Source organism: Primulina tabacum, chromosome 2 (genome assembly GCF_025594145.1).
Source record: "Primulina tabacum isolate GXHZ01 chromosome 2, ASM2559414v2, whole genome shotgun sequence".
Taxonomy (NCBI): domain Eukaryota; kingdom Viridiplantae; phylum Streptophyta; class Magnoliopsida; order Lamiales; family Gesneriaceae; genus Primulina; species Primulina tabacum.
The window spans coordinates 31292763-31309103 of NC_134551.1; positions in this window are offsets into that span (position 1 = coordinate 31292763).

The window sequence follows — 16341 nt, forward strand, 5'->3', positions numbered from 1 at the left end:
CACGATGGTATCAATGTTGTGGACTGGGTGAGACCAAGCAATCTTTTCGATCTATCTCTATAGATCTGTATTCCCAATACAAAAGATTCTTCACCCAAGTCCTGCATCGAGAACTTACTCGCTAACCAGATCTTAGTTGATTGCAACATTCCTACATCATTCCCAATGAGTAGAATGTCATCAACATACAACACCAGGAATGTCACACACTCCCACTGACCTTCTCATACACACATAGTTCCTCAGGATTCTTAGTAAAACCAAACTCTTTGATTGTACTATCGAATCTAAGGTTCCAACTCCTAGATGCCTGCTTTAGACCATAAATAGATCTCTGAAGTTTGCATACCATATGCTCACTTCCGACAGATGTAAACCCTTCAGGTTTAGACATGTAAATCTCTTCCTTAATATCCCCATTAAGAAAGACTGTCTTGACATCCATCTGCCATATCTCATAGTCATACCATGCAGCTATGGCTAGCAATATCATTTTGGACTTGAACATTGCAACTGGAGAAAAGGTTTCCTCAAAGTCAACTCCATGTCTTTGAGTATATCCTTTTGCCACCAATCGTGCCTTGAAGGTCAATACCTTCCCATCCGCCCCAAGTTTCCTCTTGTAAACCCATTTACACCCTATGGGAACAATTCCCTCAGATGGATCCACGAGATTCCACACTTGGTTCGAATGCATGGAATTCATCTCAGATTCCATTGCTTCAAGCCACTTGGATGAATCGGCATCAGATAACGCTTCCTTGAAGGTCCTTGGATCACATCCATGGTTAGGCTCATCATGGCCCTCTTCAAGAAGCAGACCATACCTCATAGGTGGTCTCGAGACTCTCTCGGATCTTCTAGGAGCTTGTATCTCCTGTCTTGGCTCTTCGGGTGTGGGTTCTATAATTGTGGGTGTCTCTCGAAACTCTTCGAGTTCTATCATCTCCCATTTTCTATCCAGTAGAAATTCCCTTTCCAAAAAGTTTGTATTCCTAGAAACAAACACTTCTGTTTCTTGGGGATGATAGAAGTAGTATCCAACCGAATTCTTTAGATATCCCACAAAGTAACATAAAATGGATCGACTATCTAATTTATCTCCCACTACCTGCTTCACATAAGTAGGGCACCCCCATATTCTAAGATAAGAATATTTAGGAGGCTTACCCATCCATATCTCATATGGTGTCTGCCTTTGAATGGACATTTAGTGGAATATCTTTCAATTTTAAGTTATAGAGATCGTTTTCAAGTTCTTCAGTACCAATTAAACATTCATTCTTGTAAATGTTGCAAACACCTTTGCTAAATAAACAAGAATATCCATCTTTATCTAGCATAGAAATGGAAACAATGTTTTTCACCAATTCAGGTACAAACAAAACATCTCATAAAATTAACTTAAAACTGAAAGGGGATCGGTTACGGTGACCGTATGCGCAACGGAAGTTAAAAATTTTAAATTTTACAAGAAAATTTCGGCCACCTTGCATTGTGTGTAGCAAATACAATAAAACACCAAAATGTCATACATAGGGTGTTTAGAAATAGTTACCTATCAATCTTAAAAGATTGATCACGGCTCCAACTAAGGTGTAAACACCTTAGCTCTTGAATGGCAAGACAATCTTCAAGCTTCCCTTTGAGCCCACCTTGCTCAAATATTAAGCCCACCACCAACAAGCTAGAACCACTCTAATTTTGCACTAGAAAAATTAGAGCATTTTTCTTTGAGAAGTGTTTTCTTTCCTCAACTATTGAAGAAGAAAAATGAGAGAAAAACTTGGAGAATCCCTTATCAAGTTTTGGCCATGCCCTTCAAAAATAGGAGGAGAGAAGACAAGTCTTGGGTGTGGGAAAATGTGTGAATTCCAAAGGCATGCCATGCCTTGGATGTTGCAAAAGTTGTCTCCCAACTTTTCACTTTCCATGCATGCAAGTCTTATTTGATTTTTAACAATTAAAAATCCATGGACTTATTTTAATTATCTCAAACATATTTGAGACTAATTAAACATTACTTGAATTCACTCAAGTCACTAGTTGAATAATTATTTCTAATTGGGCTCTACAAGGCCCAATATTGTTTAACTAATTTAACACTTGAATTAATTTAATTATTTAGACTCTACTAGGTCCACTAGTGTTTAATTAATTCAACACTTGAATTAATTTAATTTAGTCCATAATAATGTTTATGAAAATCACATTTTTCAAATACATTATTTATTTGGCCAACTTTTACTTCCACAAATTAAAAGTCACATTTCTCTCATAGAAGTCATACTTCTATTTTATTTATGTTTATAAATTCATTTACAAGCCGTTCAACACATTGAACAATTTTACTTCTCAACGGGATCTAGAAAACTAGTACTTGTGTGGCCCTCAATGGTTCATTGATACAACTAGCTGTGGGTTCAATTCTCCATGTGATTCGGACTAAACATGTATTTATATGAGCATACCCTAATTGCTCCATTCTTAATTATAAACTCTTTGATAATAAGAACGTGAGAACTCAAATCTGATAATACCCAACGAATCATGTTAAACGCCTAGCAGCATCGCTTACATGATTCCGTAGGTATCAAATGATAGTGCCTGCAAGAACCATTAAATTATGTTTAGCGTACAGTACGGTCCTTTGAACTCATATATCCCGATCTATTCGACAACCATTGGTTTATCGAGAGTTGTCAATGAATCGATACTATGTGTCATGTCGTAGTTGCATCGATGGTGTAATCTATGAAACCCCTTTCATAATTACCACCATACTCTGATCAGAGATTTCAACCTACATACACATGAGAACACATAGGATATCCATACCCGAAGGTAAGCGGTGAATCCCCGACTACAATGCATCGACTCCTATATGTTTCGACAGAACACCTAACCTTGCCACCTGATGACCACATGAGAGTCGGTAAAAAAAATCAAAGTGTAATTCTAGTACATAGAGTCTCAATGTTGTCCCGGGTCGTAAGGACTAATGGTGTACAACCATAAACTAGGACTTTTCCACTCGATAAGTGAGAACCACTTGGAAAGTCCATAATGGAGGGTTGTTCAGTGCACTCTACCAGGAGCACCTATCTGCATGCTCGGACATCACAATGTCCCCTACCAATGAAACATGGTACTCACATAGCAAATATTAATCTCGAACTCGAGCGGCCTATATCCTTCTTAGCGGAGGCTGAATCGACTAGGAACTGTTTAGAATATACAGTATTCCAAATATGAGTTTCATGATACTCATCAAATGAGCATCTCATATTCTTTCTACTATTTTTATATTCAAGGGCTTTATCTATGCAACTAGCATGGGTATACAGATAAAGATGTGCCAAAATAATAATTTCAAATATTATTAAATTAAAGAACGTTTATACATAGAGTTTCATTGTGAACACTCGGCCAACACTTGGCTCGACGGGCACTTATTCTAACACCTTGGCCCATCTATGGAACTCTTTCCCTCACGGGCTTTCCATAGGCGTCGTATGGGTTACTCATAGAACTCTTCAGCTCATGCACTGAAGCTTGTGCCTTCCCAGGATCGAACCTAAGACCACATGGATATAGCTCAATTGGTACCAGGATTGTGCTAAGTACCTATATATCCATGTGGTCTTAGGTTCGATCATGGGAAGGCACAAGCTTTAGTGGATGGGCTGAAGAGTTCTATGAGTAACCCGTACGACGCCTATGGAAAGCCCGTGAGGGAAAGAGTTCCATAGATGGGCCAAGGCCCATAGAGCAGAGCCCAAGATCGGGATAGCCTTTGGTCGATCGGGGCAGTGGGCCGTATGGGCGGTCCACTGGGCCTGTAATGGGTCGTTACAATAAAAGGCGCCTTTTATTGTAACGAACCATTACAGGCCTAGTGGACCGCCCATACGGCCCACTGTCCCGATCGACCCAAGGCTATCCCGATTTTGGGCTCTGCTCTATGGGCCTTGGCCCATCTATGGAACTCTTCCCTCACGGGCTTTCCATAGGCATCGTTACTCATAAGCTACTCCAGTCCATGCACTGGAGTTTGTACCTCCCCAGGGTCGAACCTAAGACCACATGGATATATAGGTACTTAGCACAATCCTGGTACCAATTGAGTAGCTCAATTGGTACCAGGATTGTGCTAAGTACCTATATATCCATGTGGTCTTAGGTTCGATCCTGGGGAGGTACAAACTCCAGTGCATGGGATGGAGTAGCTTATGAGTAACGATGCCTATGGAAAGCCCGTGAGGGAAGAGTGTAGAGTTCCAGAGAGAGCCCATAGTCAGAGCCCAAGATCGGGATAGCCTTGGGTCGTTACATACGTGGGACCAACGGGCGACGAAGACTCCTAGTTTTTTCCTATCCAAGATTTCAAAAATTTCAGTGTATCTGAGGATCAGCTGATTGAAGGGTTTAGAAGCTTAGGTTTTTATTTTATAGATTTTAATTTGCACGATAATGGACCTGAGTTTTGGGCTTTCAAGTTTAGGAGCAATTGGGCCTACTCATCCTTGGTAAATTATGCACAATAAAACATATTTAAATGAAAAATAAAAGTTTGTAGAAATTAGTTTTAGAAAATAATGCATTTGATTTTTTAAAACTCCCTCGTTTGCCCAAAATCGGCTTCCCGAATAAAATCGAGGTCGTCTCATAAAATAATTTGAACTCTATAATTTTAGAAAAATTTAATCATTTTTAATCATATTAAAAAGTTTTTAAAACATTTATTGAAAAATATTTATTTAGTCTTGGTCGTCCGAGGTATCATTTACCTACCCTATTATCGAATATTGTGATAAAATCTTCAATTCTCATGAAGTCATACCATTTAATAATTTAATCAAGCAATCAAACCTTTAATCATATAATATGCATCATACAAGCATTTAAAAGCAATTATGCAAAGCGAGTAAGTAATTTAAATCGTTTGCATGCATGTGGTTTACGTTGAATTGATTTTTCGGGTGTTGTAATTACCCATCCACTGAGTCTTAGCCTTACATGTCATCTTATTTGTATTTATAATAGTCACAACCAAATCTCTTCCTTCAAAAACTTGTCATCGTATTCACCACTTATATAAAATCATGCATATAAGTAAATTTTCTTTAAAATCAAACATGTTCATATTTCAATAAAAGGTAATGTTCATGATAGCATATGTATTAAAAACATGTAATTTTGTGATCAGGGCGCTGCCAGGACTACTAACTCGACCAGAGTGCAAAATGATCATTTCCCCGGGAAACCCTAATTGACTAATTCACCCTCGGACCTCAAAATTTCGACCCGAAGCGAACCAAGCACCTTAAAACACATCAAAACATATTTATAATCGTTCCTTAGATATAGCATGTTTCATAACTTACACAATTCATTTTAAAATTTGGACCGGGGTCTCGGTTTTAATTTGAATTAATCTGAAACTTAACCAAAGCTTTCCAAGCCCAAACCATGACTTAACCACACACGACCTGCCCTTAAACAACCTAATTCGGACCACCTAATACCCTCGAAAGCCTCTGACCTTCTGATGGAAAATTCTTCGCAAGAACGACCGAAACCCTAGCTACATTTCCAAGCCAAGTAACTCGACCCTACCCCGACCCAGCTCAGACCAGACCTTAACCTGCCCTTCTTAACCAACCACTGGCCCTCCTGGATAGACCTAGCCATGGCACTCAGTCACTTCCATGCAAACGTTCAGGAGTTACCCGAAGTGAGTAAGAAATTTAAATCATTTGCATGTATGTGGTTTACATTGGAATGTTTTTTCGGGCATTACAAATCCTCCTCCCTTAAATAGAATTTCATCTTCCAAATTTTCCTAGTCTTGATTATTGAAAAGTTTAGGCTCCCTTATTTGCTTCATACTTAATCTTACCGACTTAAATTTTGCACCATATCACGCTTCCGCTGCGTACTTTGATATGACATCTTTATATATATATACCAAATTTCGTGATCCCGAGGAAATCAAAGTTTTCACTAACTCTACATCCTTTATCAATTATAAATCCTAACCATCTTAAGTTATTTTAACTTCCCAAAGACTAAGTAATCGGTCAACCTTTCCCTAAGTCGTCCTCATTGTATGATATAATTCTTCCAAATAATGTTCATATTGCCAAACCCAACTTCGACCCCTAAGTATTTTATCCATGATTATAGAACACTTACTGTTTGGTACTTAATAAAACATCATTCATGTATCGGCCAAAAAATATTGTACTTTAGTAACCACTGTACTCTTATCACCAATTCCGAACTTAGGTTCCTAATTTCCTAATCTCAAAAAAATATTTTATGACACTACAAATTTTTTCTTAATAACTTTAAATATTTCCCGAAATGAATCCATCCTTACAAGGTTTAGTGACAAAGTTTGAAAACAGAGGTTTCTGGACCTTAGAAATCATAGCAATCGCATTGTGAAATCAAAAATGAAATTGTTTTTTTTTCTTACTTCCCCAAATAATGTTTTTCTCAAATCTTATAAACCGAAGCTTACAAAAAATTATAAGAACTCCGGTATTCTTTGTTTGTATTCCTCGACTCCTTCATAACAATACTTTAATAGTTTTGTCTAATATCCCAATATACAGAATTCTATTTACTGATTTTCTCCTCTCTATTATCTTATCTAAATTCTGGAATCTACCATACAAAACCCCCAAAATTCCTTAAACAATAGCACTCGTTAAACCTAAAGGTATTTGTATCTTATGATAAAGCCAAAAATAATAATATTGTTGATTAAATCTTCTTTCTAATATTTATATCCTTTGTTCTTTATGTCATAAACTTATAACACCTATAATACAAATTTCATACCCTATAACACATTATGATACCCAAGAATTATTAATTTGACGAATCTTAATTTCTAATCAATATTGCTAATACCTATATTTCTTGTTCCTCCTGGAACATCCTCATACTTACATATATGTCTAATTTTCTCAATCGCAATTCCTTATGTAACCTTAAATTTGTATTTTACTTGTTGACTACATTGAAATAGACCCTTGAATTTTTCAGCAAATTGCAACCTAAATCCCAAAGTTCTCAAATTATTCGATTAAACCTAGCTTATCGCATTCCTAGCTCCTCAAACTATCAAATTTAACCCAAAACGGCTCCCATAGATTTCGAAAATTGCTAAGATGGCCACCAAATTCTATTAAATTTCCGATCAAAAACCAAAAATTCACGAATTCTCCAATTTAGCCCCAAATTTTTGTATTTTATTCCTCCAAGTTTTCGGATTCATACAACTAAGCCTTCTAGATTTTGTATTATAGCAAAATCAACCTCAATATTTCCAAAACTTGCAATTGGCTCCCTCAAATTATGTTCTCACCTGTTCAAATTGAGTCCCTAAGTTCATGATTCCTTAAAGTTCAACCCATACTTTAGTGAACCATTCTAGAATCACCTACTAAACAAGAGCTAAGCATGCAATTAACCTAAATAACAATAATCAGAGATAATTGTTGAAACAATCAATAAACAATATTTATACAACCCAATCGAAGTCCAGAACAACTCAAACCAAAATATATTGTACAACCGTATCGAATCAAAACAGTACTGATAAACTAAATCAACAGGCTACTCAACGTTTTCCTCCTCCTCCTAAGCCAACCAACTTGAGGCATGTCCCGTGGGAATGGGGTTCCAAGATAAACAAAACCGAGGACGTGAGCAATGAGAACGCCTAGTACAAAATCATGAGTATAAAAAATTATATGACGTGCATATGCTATGATATGATACCAGGGTATTCAAGAAGCAGGAATCACAAAAGATTTCAACATGCTCAGTCTAGAAGCGCCAAGTGGATAGTGCCACACGGTACTCCTCTAGGTCACTACATCCACTACAAGATCAGAGGTAGACCTGAAAGGTCTCGAATCACCGAAGCCCTCCCGACCCGTCCGCCACTGTATACTCTTAGTGTCCATGCGTCCACAAGACAGGGCTGAGCGGCTCCCCAAGATATGGAGTAAAGGCAATCTCGAAGGAGATACGGCTAAACATGAAATGCAACATGCAGCATAAAGCGTGACATAATAGCATGCATCATATGACATATATCAATGCAGTAAATAAACATGCAACACATATAAGAATGTATACTCGACCATGATATCTCGGATACTCGACCAGGACAACTCAAATAGTACTTTCAAACCTCTCTCACTGCAATCCTAATTCACAGGAAAACCAGAACAACCAGGTGTAGTCCAAGCCTATACATCAAGTGAAAACCATCACTAAAACATATCTACCAGACTTAACTAGAATATAAAATACTCGTGAAATAATAATGATACAATTACAAACCTTCGTCTATCGTCAGCCCCCTGATGACGATGCTCTGAGTCCAACTTGTCCAAGTTCGAACAATTCGTTCCCTGACTACTTCGTTCCCTAACTGCCCTGTCCGGACTACTCTGCTCAGTTCTGTCTAGACTGCTATGTCCTGTACGGACAGCTCTACTCTGACATGCCAGACTGCTCTGATCTGCCTTGACTGGCCTGCTCTGTCCGGACTGCTCTGCTCTGCACAGACTGCTCTGATTTGAGCTGCCCAGACTGCTCTGCTCTTTCTGGACTTCTCTGATCTACTCTGATCTGCCCAGACTTCTCTGTTTTGTCCAGACTTCTCTGCTCTTCTTGGACTGCTCTGCTCTGACATGTCCGGACTGCTCAGCTCTGTCCGGACTGTTCTGCTATGTCCGGACTACTCTGTAAGAGGGCTAGAACTTGCACTATAAACACACAATACCCCTTTCATAGTGATATATCCTATGGCCTATTTATATACATCAGTTTGGGACTACCGAGCCCTTTCATGCATGGACATGTCAACACAATGCCATGTACTTCAACACCCTGTCCGGTCACCTGTCACTCGGACACATGCACAAAGACACATGTCCGGTCACCTGCACTCAGCCACATGCACAAAGCGCCTGTCCCGACTTGTGACACGTAACTAGACACCTCACCTCGTTATCCTAACCCCCAACTTCGCTCCTTAAACAACATCCAAGTTCGGACATATTCCCTAGCACCAGTTTGGCTCAGCCACTTTTGCTCAGCCACGTATGTTCAGCCACTACCTAGGCTGCCATGACTTCAAAAATCATGTATTGCTTCTGAAATCAGCTATGGCAGTTCCAATGTCAATTAACACATGATTTACTTAATTAATGACACTTAATCATGTTTAGTTAACTTAGTAGAATTCGGGCTACTACATTCTCCCCCACTTAAAATATTTTGTCCTCTAAATCAGGTTTAGAGGATGAACAAAACCTAATAATAACATCGTTATTACATTGTAATTGTTTTTTAATACAACTTATATTTGGATTACAAATGAAAACACAAATACATCCATAGTACAAATATAGTGCAACTCAAAAGAGATCTGGATGCTCTGAACGCATACAACTATCTAATTCCAAAGTGGCTTCTTCAGTACCTCTCCGCTGCCACTGAACTAAGAAAAGAAGAATGATTTTATTCCGCAACACCTTGTCTTTGCAATCGAGAATCTGAACTGGTTGCTCCACGTAAGACAAAATTTGAATCAAGTTGGACTTCAGATGGATGTAACATGTGAGACTCAAATACTACATACCGTCTTAACAAAGATACGAGGAACACATCATGAATACTCGATAGGTACGGCGGCAATGCAAGTCTGTAAGCCAAATCTGCATCGCTTTCCAATATCTCAAATGGACCAATTAACCTCGGAGAGAGTTTACACTTGAGACAAAATCTCAAAATCCTGCAAAAAGGAGGAACTCGGAGAAACACTTTCTCACTTGGATGAAACTGAAGAGGTCGATGCTTGGTAATCGCATAACTAGCTTGTCGATCCTATACAGTCTTAATTCACTTCTCGATTACTGCAACCTTATCAATAGCCTGCTGGACTAATTCTGGTCCCTCAACATGTCGTTCCCCAACTTCGTCCCAGAATAATGGAGTGCGAAAAAGTCGCCCGTACAACGCCTCAAATGGTGTCATACCAATGCTGTAATGATAGTTGTTGTTGTACGCGAACTCAATCAAAGGCAATTAAACCCGCCAAGTGGTTCCGAAATCCATAACATAGGCACGCAACATATCCTCAACTGTAAGGATAGTCCTCTCTGACTGACCGTCAGTCTCCGGATGATAAGCAGTACTCAGACTCAGTAAAGTACCCAATGCTGACTAGACTAACACTCAACTTGCTGCGATGAGCCTGAGATAAGATCTCTTCCCTCAAAGTGTCATCCTCTGGTACTACAACCCGACTAGACTAACATAGAAGACCATCGGAATGATAGTGGGAATTGTTATCTCCATCAGCTAACCGAGCTAGTCTCTGAGTCTTGAGATCAGACAATTGAGCATCTCGAATCCGAGTGAACAAAGCTGTGGGGACCCGGACGCTAACTCAATTTCTTAATCATCATTAGGATTAATTGGGAACAATTAATTAAACTGGATCATAATTTTTTTTTAAATTGTTGAACACTTTATAAACAAGTGTACAAAGTCTATAATAAATTAGGTCCCATCTCATTCAACATACAAGATCAAGTTTATTATTTATAACAAGATCCAAAGTACAAGTCATGTACAAAAGAAAGTCATAACAAACTAATGTTCATCCACTACATATCAAGTGATGAAAATCAACTCTTCTTCTGGGTCCGAATCTCTTCTCTAAACTCAATCTTCCATCCTCTTCTCGACCCTGATCATGTCCCACCTGTTTTCATGTACACGTACAAACACAACAACAGCCGGATAACTCCGGTGAGAAATATATTCCCAGTATAAACAACGTATACATGCATTTAATATAAACATATATAAAAGCATAAAACAATTATCAATAGCATGTATCATAATCTGAAAAACATGAATCGATAAAAAACTTTAAATCAAACTCTTTGACTCTTAATTTCTGACTCGACTCTTATCTAGGGATCCCGGTTTGAATAAGAACACAACAGTCTCCCACCTACTCTTCCCAGCTAGATGGTTGTACGTTCTTATTTCCAGACTTTGGCCTTCTATATCGAATCTCTACAATAGGAGTTGATCTATTCCTAAGCAACATCGATATAAACCAAATGTCCAGTGACTTGGCACCTCTGCCAAAGACATGGCACATCTGCCATAGACTCAATAAATGCTTTAATATAAATCAATAGACTAAAAGCATATTAATATCATGAATTGCAAAAATCAAAGCAATTACAAAAAATATGTGGTTTTGGGAAACTCAAGCTATCTCCGACTCGAGTCATATCTTCCCGGTTTAATATTGATTTATACCTTTCTTTTCGTATATCAATTTGATTTTGCTTAGTCTTCGAAGCTTTCAATACCAACTCTGGAATGAAATTATTGAGGAGTACAATATCAATATACAACTCAAGGCAATACTGGATATGACCAGAACTCAATCTAATTCTGTTTCGACAGCATAACATCACAATGTCGATATACCCTGCAATACAATATCAATAGATACCACACACAACCCATAATCAATCGATAAAAACAATTCCAATACCAAATCTGTATATTCTCAATCAATTCGAATCTGAAAAATGATAACAATTTCATACGGTGTCCGTTCTTCGATCCACTTTTTATTAAACGATTACCACAAACTCAAGAACACATAATAACAATCATATCATGATTACTTCAATATCGTATTTTCAAATCACAAAAGAAAGTTGTAAAACTAACGTCCCGTTGAAGTCTTTGACGAGAGAAATACTGTACCAAGCTCGGATTGAAAATCAGACGGGCGTATCTTGCGCAAAATCAAAATTCTATAATGAAAAGCTTGAGAATCTCTCAGGGCCATTTCAGTTTTCTTGCTTCCAATTTGTGAATGAAGATGAAAGTTTACATATACACTTGCATGGCAAAGACATGTGGCTCAATATACATACTGCACGTCTCGTTCATATGTGCAACAATCACCGGCGCATATACGAGAGACTCTCTGTCTCGGCAATTCTGGATTCTTCAGCTCGCGCATATGCGCACCCTATCCTCGCGCATATGCGCGAGACCTACTGTCTCGGCAGTTCTTCATTTCACATGCTCGCGCATATGCGCGCCTCTTCTCACGCATATGCGCGAGGTCTTCTGCCTTGCTCGTGCATATGCGCGGCTCGTTTCGTGCATATGCGCGAGACCTTCTGTCCTCGCCCAACACAATATCACATGCTATCTCAAATCGTGCCTCGGAGTGGTCCTTCTATAATCACATCAATTTATGGATAAATAATCTCGGATTAACATAATAAAATCTCGGGCGTTACAGTTTTCCCCCTCTAAGATCTGATTTCGTCCCCGAAATCACAGGCAATCAAATCATATATAAGATGGAGATATACAGAGGCTAAATAAGAAAACTCACATCAATGAAATAACTCTTGAAATTTCTGTTTCATGTCTGATTCATTTTCTCAAGTAGCTTTTTCGATGCCATGACGACTCCACTGAACTTTCACAAGCGGAATAGTCTTCGTTCTGATAGCTGTTATTGTATGAAAATTCACAAAGTGGTAAAGAATCATGCCATCTAGTGCCAAATTCTAGCACTACAGCTCTCAGCATATCTTTCAATGTCTGGATAGTCCGCTCTGACCGTCTGTCTGTCTGAGGATGATATGCAGTACTCAAATGTAATTTCGTACGTAGAGCTTGTTGCAAACTGTGCCAAAAGTGTGAAGTAAATCGAGGATCACGATCTAATACGATAGACTTCGGCACACCATGCAATCTGACCACTTCTCTGACATAGATCTCTGTCATCTGGTCATGTCTATACGTCATTCTGTAGAGAAAAAAGCTTGCTGATTTGGTTAATCTGTCAATAACGACCCAAATCACATCGCAACCTCGGGAGGATCGTGGTAGCTTCGTAGCAAAGTCCATGGAAATGTGATCTCATTTCCATTCTGGAATAGATAAGCTATGCAACAGACATCCTGGTTTCTTACTTTCAGATTTCACCTGTTGGCAATTCAAACATTTGGATACAAACTCTGCAATGTCTGATTTCATCTGTTTCCACCAAAACTGTTTCTTCATATCATTGTACATCTTTCTGCCACCAGGATGAATACTCAAACAACTACAGTGCACTTCTGTCAAAATCCGCTGTTTCAAATATGAAACATTTGGCACAACAAGTCGATTATTCACATAAAACACATCTTTACGAACCTGATATTCTGATTGGTGCCCTGATCTGACCATTAAAATCGAGTTCTGTACATTCTGATCAACTTTCTGTGCTTCTTTAATTCGAAATATCAACTCTGGTTCAACTTGAATGGCATACAATCTCAAAGGTTGATAATCTGTCTCAAATACTAATCCAGAAAGACAGCAATCTTCAATCAAATTTGAAACACCAATCATCGACAAAGATAAAGAACATACCTTTCGACTCAGTGCATCAGCTGCTGCATTGGATTTTTCCGGATAATATTTGATTTCACAATCAAAATGTTTCAATAAATCAAGCCATCTACGTTGTCTCATATTCAGTTCTGACTGTGAAAATAGATATTTCAAAATCTTATGATCAGAATAGATTTCAAATTTCTCACCGTATAGGTAGTGACGCCAAATCTTCAATGCAAATACGATGGCAGCCAATTGAAGATCATGAATTGGGTATCAAGTCTCATGTGGTTTCAATTGTCTCGAGGCATAAGCAATAACATGTCCTCGCTGCATCAAAACACAACCTATTCCTCTATGAGAAGCATCGCAATAAACAACAAAATCACCAGTACCTGACGGAATAGTCAACACAGGAGCACTAGTTAATATCTTCTTTAATTCTAGAAAACTGGATGCATTCTTTAGAGTCAATTGAGTAATCGGCTCAGCAATGCTGAAAAAATCTTTAATAAATCGACGATAGTATCCTGCTAAACCCAGCGTATCTCTGGCACTGATGTCGATCTAGGCCAATTGATCACAGCCTCAACTTTGCTAGGATCAACAGAAATACCATCTCCAGATATAATGTGTCCCAAAAATATCACTTGCTTCAGCCAAAATTTTTATTTAGACAGATTAACATACAATTTCTCAGTTCTCAGAATCTTCAATACAGTTCTAAGATTCTCAGTATAATCAATCATATTCTTGGAATAAATCAAAATATCATCAATAAAGATAATCACAAAATCATCAAGATACTTCAGAAATATACGGTTCATCAAACACATAAATACAGCTGGAGCATTCGTTAAACCAAACGGCATGACTATAAACTCATAGTGGCCATACCTGGTTCTGAAAGCTGTTTTAGAAATATCAGAATCTCTGACTCTCAGGTGATGATATCCAGATCTCATATCAATCTTAGAATAAACAGAAGAACCCTGAAACTGATCAAATAAATCATCGATACGAGGCAAAGGATATTTATTCTTTATCGTAGCCTTGTTCAATTGTCGATAATCAATGCAGAGTCTCATTGAACCGTCTTTCTTTTTGACAAACAATACTGGAGCACCCCAAGGAGAAACACTCGGTCTAATGTACCCCTTAGCTGGTAAATCTTCTAGCTGCTCTTTCAATTCTTTCAATTCAATCGGTGCCATTCTGTATGGAGTTTTAGAAATAGGAAAAGTACCTGGTATCAATTCAATACTGAAGTCTATTTCTCGGATTGGAGGCAATCCCGGAATCTCATCTGGAAAGACATCAGCAAACTCACATACCACTGGCAAATTTGCCAATGACGGGCTCGATTTCAGTACATCTACTGAATACACAAGGAATCCCTCTGCTCTTTTCTGTAATAATCGAGTCATAGACAACATAGATATCAAAGGAATTCGAGCGTTGGAACCTTTACCGTAAAATTTCCATTCATCAGCCATCTCAGGTCTGAATCTCACAATTTTCTGGAAACAATCTACGGTAGCTCTGTACTTGGTCAGCATATCAATACCGATAATGCAATCAAAATCAGACAAAACGAGTATAATACAATCTAATTCAATCTCATTCCTTTCATAATGCAGTATACAACGTTTAACAGATTTCACTGATATAAAACCTCTCCCCAAAGGTGAAGAGACAGATACTAAAGCAGATAATGACTCAACCAACAAATCATGTATCAATTCAAATCGTTCAGATATAAAAGTATGGGATGCATCGGTATCAATCAATATATAAACAGAGTAACCACAAAGAGAACAGTTACCTGCAAAAACATCATCAGGTGCTTCCTGTGCCTATTCTTCAGTCAATGCAAAAACTATAGCCTGCTGTCTCGGAGGCTGGCTAACATTCTGGATTCCTCCTAACCTTGGCTGTGACTTATTAGTGGGTGGTTGGAACGAGTGAACAGCAGATGATCGTCTATCAGTCTGAGCCACTGATCCAGATGATTCTGCTCCCTGAGATCGTTGAGAATTTCGCTGTGGACAGACCCTGGCAATGTGTCCTTGCTGTCGACAGATATTGCAACTACCAAATACTCCTTGGCATTGCTCTGTAGGATGTCTTCATCCACAAGTTCTGCAATAGACCCCTGCATAACTCTGGCTCAGTCGTGAACCACTGTAGCTAAATGAACTACTACAAGACTTCTTGAACTGTTTCCCTCGAGCTTTCAAATTATCTTTCTTTCCACTACTGCTACCACCACTATCAAATCTGGGAGGGGGTTGATGGAATTGAGCTGAGGGCTGTTGCTGTCTTGGTGCTGGAGCGACATACGAAGCTCTTTTCTGCCTGATCAGGCCCGTTTTTGCTTCTTTTGCTCTATTCAAGGCATCATCAAAGTTATTCGGTCGTCCTGCATTTACCAGTGTAAAGATATCGAGATTCAGCCCATTAATGAACTGATCAGCTACTGCTTCATCATTCTCAGCGACATGAGGAGCAAATCATAGCAAGGTAGAGAATTTGGCCACATATTCTTCAATATTCAGATGACCCTGTCTCAGATTAGCAAACTCCGCATCCTTGTCATTTCTGTATGATACTGGGAAGAATCGTTGATAGAATTCTGTTTTAAAGATCTTCCAAGTAATAACTATACCTCGATGCTCCAAAGCTCTCTTAGTCGTGAGCCACCAATTCTTTGCAACAGACTGCAATTGATGCCCAATCAGTCTAACTCTTCGTTCATCTGTATAATCAAGTGAATCAAACAACATCTCAATTTCATCAAGCAAGCTCTCACAGTAAACAGAATTCTCAGTGCCCTTCAAAGTCGGTGGTTTGATTGACTGAAATCTC